General features: G+C 30.0%; 1 long non-coding RNA gene across 1 annotated transcript; it reads left to right on the top strand.

Moving 5' to 3' along the window:
• Positions 1-1,440: 1,440 nt before the first annotated feature.
• On the top strand, positions 1,441-6,725 carry LOC132752995 (uncharacterized). Its single transcript, XR_009628889.1, has 2 exons — positions 1,441-2,347; positions 5,412-6,725. It is a non-coding gene; the product is annotated as an uncharacterized LOC132752995 (long non-coding RNA).
• The last annotated feature ends 419 nt before the right edge of the window (positions 6,726-7,144 follow it).

Below are 7,144 nucleotides of genomic sequence, written 5' to 3'. Positions count from 1 at the left end.
AAAATATGTATTATAACTAATATGTACTTATATGTACCACTGAATCATACAAACATGTGTTATAGCAGGAAGCGCCGTATTATCGACGTACTTTACATTTTCACTCTGCCCGTATTGAGTATCAATGGCGAACTTAATCTGTTTATGTTAAGTGTAAAGCAAACTAATTGCATTCTTGGTGACCATGGAAAAAGATAGTTATGATCAACGTACACATGATCGCACATTACAGTCTCATTTTATTGACCTGTCAATTATGAAAACATTATAGCACCCATTTGAATATTAGATACCACTTCGGTTCTGTCCGTATAAATTACGAGAATTAATTTGGAGTGTATGACTAATGTTTGGGGGCGTGGACGGTAACTTGCACTTTTCCATTACTGTCCATGAAAAGGTTCAATCAAACCGAGCCTGCGACATTTGTCGTGTTGGGCTTCTTTAGAGATTAATTACTATTACCATTGTTTTATACCTATCATTTCTTTATTTTTGAAGTATGTTTTAATGAATAGGGCTTGTCTATACGAATATGGAACAACTTACAAATGATTTGTCTGTTTTGAATTGAAATTGATGGCATTGAAATGACATTTATTGATTTTAAGTTTAATTCTTAAACCATAATATTTAGAAATTGTATGGTCTTTGCCTAAATAAGTGCAGAATATATCAAAGAACAAAAAGAACAGCTTGAAAAATCATACCTCCGATAATGCTGAAAATATGAATAAGAAAAAAGATAGACATACCCAGTCTAGATCTTACAACACCTGGAACATTTAAAAGTTAAAAACCGGTATTTTATCCTATTGCGCTAGAACGGTCAGTATCACTTTTTCATAGAAACAAGGTAAATTTAATCAAATCGTACTGCGTACATCTCACGAATGTTACCGACCATTTATCGAAGATTGATATATTGTGTGCATTGACCGTGTAATCAGTATGCAATTGATGCAATTGACAGGTTAATAAAATCAAACACTACAAACGATTTTAAATACGTCGATAATAGAGATGGGTCAATAATACAGAGTTTGAATACAGTACATTTAATAATTTTATTCAAAGATATACAACGAGTATTCATATATGATATGTATATAGTATCCACTTTATTTGTCTCTAAATTAAACATGCAACATTGATACTATGTTCAATAACTTGTACATAACTAAGACACACCCTTTTAAATAGATTGACCCATTAATGACCTTATTAAAAATTAACATATTTGCCGCTTGTGAAACATCGTACTTTTCCGTCTTTATAGTTATTTGTCAATGATTAAGTATATGAAAATAATTATAAATTCCTATTGTAATCGACTGTGACATAGGCTGTGCGTTTATATCATTTAAGTACAGATAAAACAAAATATTTCCTTTGGATCCTCCATCAAAAAACTATCATTGCCAAGTGTAAACAAAAAAAAATAAAAGCATTAAAAACATGAAATGCGTTATAACAGAATTACACAGAGTTGTTAAAAATCGGATATTCTATAAACCTCGTCCCTGCTATCATAGAGAGATTATTTGACTGCGCTTTGAATTATTTATTAGCTGCTTTTCTCTTCTGATAGTTTTGAATTGTCCCGGGGTCTATTGGGAATAGGAAAGCGCTCACATAAGATCATGAAAATACGCCTTGCTATTCCTGGAGAATCTAAAGATAGAACAAATTTACAAACACTGCAGTTAATAACATTAGTAGCATAGGAGTTTATATATCGGAGTTTCTGTGAATACAAAGAATGATGGAAATTATCAAAAAAATATAAATTTATTTTTTAAATTGTTTAAGGTTATTACTAAATGTTGCATAATTTCATTTATTGTCACGGAGTGCAGAAATTGTCTTTTGCAGATTGGTTTTGTCAATTTTATGATAAATGGATAAGAGTTTATTTCTAATAAGGCCGAAAATGGAAATGTTGGTTCGAATATTGGATTATTTTGCAATCAATTTTGGTATGATATCTAAATAAAAGGTATTTTAATCAATTGGAAACTAATTTTATAATATGTCAGGCGTGACATAAATTGTGAATCCTGGGATATGTTAGTGATCACCTACAATAATAGTTACGATGACGTCAACAGTGAAGATGAATTTGATAAAATTGAAATACTGTCTTCTGAAATCGAAACTGCGGATGAATTTTTCCTTGCACCAATATCTTGTTTAACAGAAAATGAAGTAGACTTATTGGATAACAAGGAAAAAGAAAGAAAACGAATAGCACGTGCGGTGGCCCTTATTTCCGGAATATTATTTTTAATCAGTGTTACTTTGGTTACAGTTTCGCTTTATATGGCGAAGGACATTGATGAAATGGGTAGGTTTGCCGTTTTATTTGGTAGGAATAAGAACCAGTTGTTTGCCCGGAATATTTGTCTTCATTTAGTCATCAATTCAAATTTCTATTCAAATCAGAAATTATTCTTTAATTTAAGGAATCTCTTTTTTTCAATGTTTAGCGTGTGTAAGCATATGGTCTGGAATAACATTGATATGTATATCGTAAACTTAACTATTTCAATTACAATCTTGCATTTACATTTATTGTTTAATGCTTATGGACAGAACAGACAAATATTCTTCAAAGTATATAAATAAAGATCTATACAATATATCAAATGAACAAATAACAGAAAAAACAGAATGTTTTATATAAAGGATGTGTTAAAAATCTATGTAATATTTTATGTAAACTTTATTAACTTAAGGTAAAGGATTTTTTCCAACTGATAGATATTGCTTTAATACTATATTCAAATTTGTATATCAACATATGAGAATCAGATATTTCATTATTCTATTACGGTATATGTCAAATTAATCAAAACAACTAAATACTAAGCAAAATAATGTGCCAGGTTTTTAAGTCTTTTATATATGTTGAGTTATTTCTTAGTGTTCTATCAATGAAAATATTATTATCAATGGTCAGCAATTACATATCAACGGAATGACGTGTCTTCAAAATACCGAGCAATCGCCCGTGCATTTCACTGCCCGGCAAATAAAGTGTAAAGTAAAGTTTATATAGCTCGTTTATATACCGGAAGTCAAGGGGAAAACATCGCGCTTACGGCTGAAAAAATATCATATGAAATTTATAGATTAGAGCTAGACTTACAGTGTCTGAATTATTTCTTGTGGTATAATATTGGTTACCTGTTTTGTTTAGAGTGTGTGGTAAAATATGTGTCTAAATGATTACTTGTATCTGACAGAATCTTTATAATCAGAGGTCGTTCTATACTAACGGTGGAAACACAACTTTTTAATGTAGTCTAGTATAATTTGTTTAGTGGCTGGCTATGTTGTGACGTTTATAAATGACAGCCCGACATTCATATCATGTTGGTCATGCTACCATACAGTAAACGTCGGTGGTTCTACTCAGGTGCCCGTTCGTGCCTGAAATAATGCACGGAAGGGCACCTGAGGTCTTCCTCCACCAGTAAAGCTGGAACGTCGCGATATGATCTATACTGTGTCAATGTGACGTAAAACCCAAAACAAAAACAAACAGTAGAATATATATTATATTGCACCCCAAATGACCGATTGAGCGTGGTGCGAACATCTACAGCACACATATTTCATTTTTATTTTATTTATTTATTTATCTATTTCTGAAATCGTTTGTTAAAATATGTATTATAAGATACTTCACTTTTGACTTTTATATTTCACGTTTAAATGTAAAATATTGATAAACACATTGAATTGAACGTTTCGTTACTTATTTTGATTGTATTCCGAATAACTTATTTATCATGTATTGAAACATCTTAACTGTTCTCAGAGGTATTGTATTTCTATTTATACATTAAATGTTTTGAATGAGATCCAAAATATTTGTATTTCTTGGCAATCAATGGAAACTGGATACTTAAATTGTATATCAATGTCTGATTCCGTGTACGTATTTCCTGCTTGAAACGGTGTTTCTGTTTAAAAAATTTGTTTGTTAAAGTTTCAGTTCGATTAAAACGATGTTGAGTGTTATAGAGAAGTATGTTTGTATATTGGGATCGATTGATCAAAACGAACATAAAACATTGGTTTAATAAAACATGCTAGTTTCGTCTTAATGAATGATCAAACAAAATTTGATATCTTATTTTTTTTGTCCAAATTATTAGCGTGTTTAATTTGACACACATCGGAATATCTTTTGATGGTATCTATAATAACAGTCCAGTCATTCTAGTTCAAAAATAGTCAAGCCTGAAACAAATTGCCATAGTAAATGGTTTGAGTGTTTAAAAGCCCAAACATTTATAGGTCGAGAAAAATGTAAATTTTGAAACGTTCTAAAAAATCGATATTAAATATACTTCTTCGTAGATGTTGGTAATAGAAATTGAGTTCACTTACCGAAACACGACAGGTTTGTTTAGAAACACGTACATTTTAAAATATCCAATCTTTCAAGATTAATAATCCTACAAGAAATTAGTATGACATTGTTATGCCAGCTATACTAACATTTCTTTATGACTTTGCATGGAAAACTAAGAATTATCATTTGCAAGTTAACCAGTTTTATTTCGGCCGACTATCTTTTTTTAAGGATACTTCTTATCATTTTATAAATTCTCCGTATGACTTTTATCCTATACAGATGTCTTCTACAGCTTACTTTTACATTAAACACTGAGACTATTTACAGAATTTTTGCATTATGCTTACATCAGCAGGAGAACCTGTATTTTCTTAGTTAGATATTTTCTTTAAAACTAAAAAGGATAATCTGGAAACAAATATATTTCTTAAAAACTAAAATACAAATGCTCAAATAAGCTGGGCATACATACTAATTAATGGTACATACTGTTTACTGGAATTGTCTTTTTCGAAATCAAGCACACATCATAAAACCGTTATCCCATAATAGTAGTTATAATAATGATAATAATAATAATAATAATAATATCTAAAATATTATATTTATATGCATATACATTAGATATTGTAAAAAAATTAACTTATTTTCAAGCAAAAAGTAAAAGCTGATCTATTAATTTTACTATACAACATGATAAAAGATTCGAGAATAAAAGTTACTTAATTCGTCGTAATTAAGATTAAGATGGTGTTCCATAATTACGGGAACGACTGGTTGAAAATGTTGAATGTTTTATTGTTGCAAATGTTTAACGGAGGTATAAGTTAGATGGGTTATGATGTTTTCCGTGAAAATTATAGAACTGTTCACTTGAAATGCCTGTTTTTCTTCTAGGTACTAGAATGTAGGGAACATACGTAATTCTAGTATCTTACAAATACTAAACGTCAGGACCTTAGATAGTATTCTATTCATGATATTTGTTGGAGATTGATCGTTAAAAGATTAATATATTTGCACAATGATTTTGTATTTTCAGTTCGAAACTCCAACGAAATGCTTCGGAAACACAACGATAGAATATCTGGTATGCATAGTGCTGGAAATCCAAGTGGCAATTATACAGGTCTATAGCAGCAATTTATCTAGAAGATCGATATGTCAATTTTGTCTAAAATGGAGTACCTTCAAGGAACAAAAGCAACAAACAGTTTGAAGTCAAACTGTTATGGAGAATATGTTAGTCAGTTATGTGATATGTGTGAACAGTTAAAAGCTGTTTGATTGATACCTCTGTCAATCAAAATGCCAATCAACGAAATATCCGGCAATTTCTAAAAAAAAAAACAAAAACAAGATAGTTCGGCCAAAGTTATTTATTATCATATAAGTTGGACTCTCATGACAATGTTAACGAAATAGCTAAAACTGATCATATGAATATTTCAATTGTTGTGGATATGAACTTTTTCTTTTGAAGAAAAAAAACGTAAAACGACGTTTAGTTTTCATTAGCACAGCTATGCATTTTCATTCTGTTTGATTGGTTATAAGGATTCATATCAATGTAAAATATGTAGTTTACCAGTCATACACATCTAAATATCTATAGGAAATCTTTCGATATTGGCAACATGTATTATCAACAATTCAATATGTCTTTCATCTCTTGATAAAGATCAGCAAGTGTTCTAGTATAAATTGAATGACAAAAACAATTATTTCTCACAAATATTTTATATATACATAATTGGATAATCCAGCTAGATTAAGGAATATTGACGGTTCTACTAAGTTACCCATTTGTGACTGAAAAAATGCACAGCCGGACACCTGAGGTCTACATCTACAAGTAAAGCTCGAGAGCTAGGACCTACAATGTGTTGGTGGAACGTGAAACCAAACGCCAACAATAACAACAACATGATTGGATTGAGGAACCTGTCATTATCTTTTTTCCTGCAAAATCAAATACATATCGAAATAGAAAAGAAAAATGTAAAAGTTAAAAATTAATCGTTAACACATTGCTTGACAGGTATTGTGTCTGTAAATTTACTTGTTTTGTTTAATTTTGTTTTAAATTGAATGAACGGAAACGCTTGATTTTGCAGATTGTAAATAGCTTTTGTAAAGATTGTATGTGATAATCTCTTTTTAAAACATTCCAGTAGAAAGGTATCTAGTTTTTGTCTATGCATATGTTTGATAAGTAAACAAACCCAAATTATGACACAACTGTTCTGCGCTATGAATGTTCTATCTTTATTATAACAGTCACAGTTGTATCTGTTTGATTTATTTGTATGGGTTAGACCTAAATTATTCAAGATTTAAACATTACACTAACATTTGACTTCTTAATTTAAAACAAATGCGTTAGTGTTGACGCATAAAAATATCTCCTATAAATAATGTAAAAGATACAGTTTACTTCAATATCACTACAATATTCCTAATGCACATGCTCAATGCGAGTTAATTAACATTTAAAGCACACAGAATATTGCATAGTCAAGAAAATTATTTATTTACTTTGGTAAAACTAATATACAGAAACTGCACAATGCAAAGTGGAAACTGAATCAAGAACGAAGTTAGTGTTTGATTTATATTTTCTTTAAATATATGCTTTGGTATTTTCATATTTTTGGTTTTAACTTTTGTTAACGGTTATTATTGAAACATATGGAGGACTGTATCTTTAGAGCAATTATATACTGTTTTGCTCTTATTGCAGATAATATATCATTGCTTGAAACTAGTTATGTG

The sequence above is a fragment of the Ruditapes philippinarum genome, unplaced genomic scaffold (assembly GCF_026571515.1).
Source record: "Ruditapes philippinarum isolate M1 unplaced genomic scaffold, ASM2657151v2 ctg80_1_1_1_1, whole genome shotgun sequence".
In the NCBI taxonomy this organism is placed as follows: Eukaryota; Metazoa; Mollusca; class Bivalvia; order Venerida; family Veneridae; genus Ruditapes; species Ruditapes philippinarum.
Note: the sequence above shows the minus strand (reverse complement) of the source record. Positions and strands in the feature narration are given on the sequence as shown.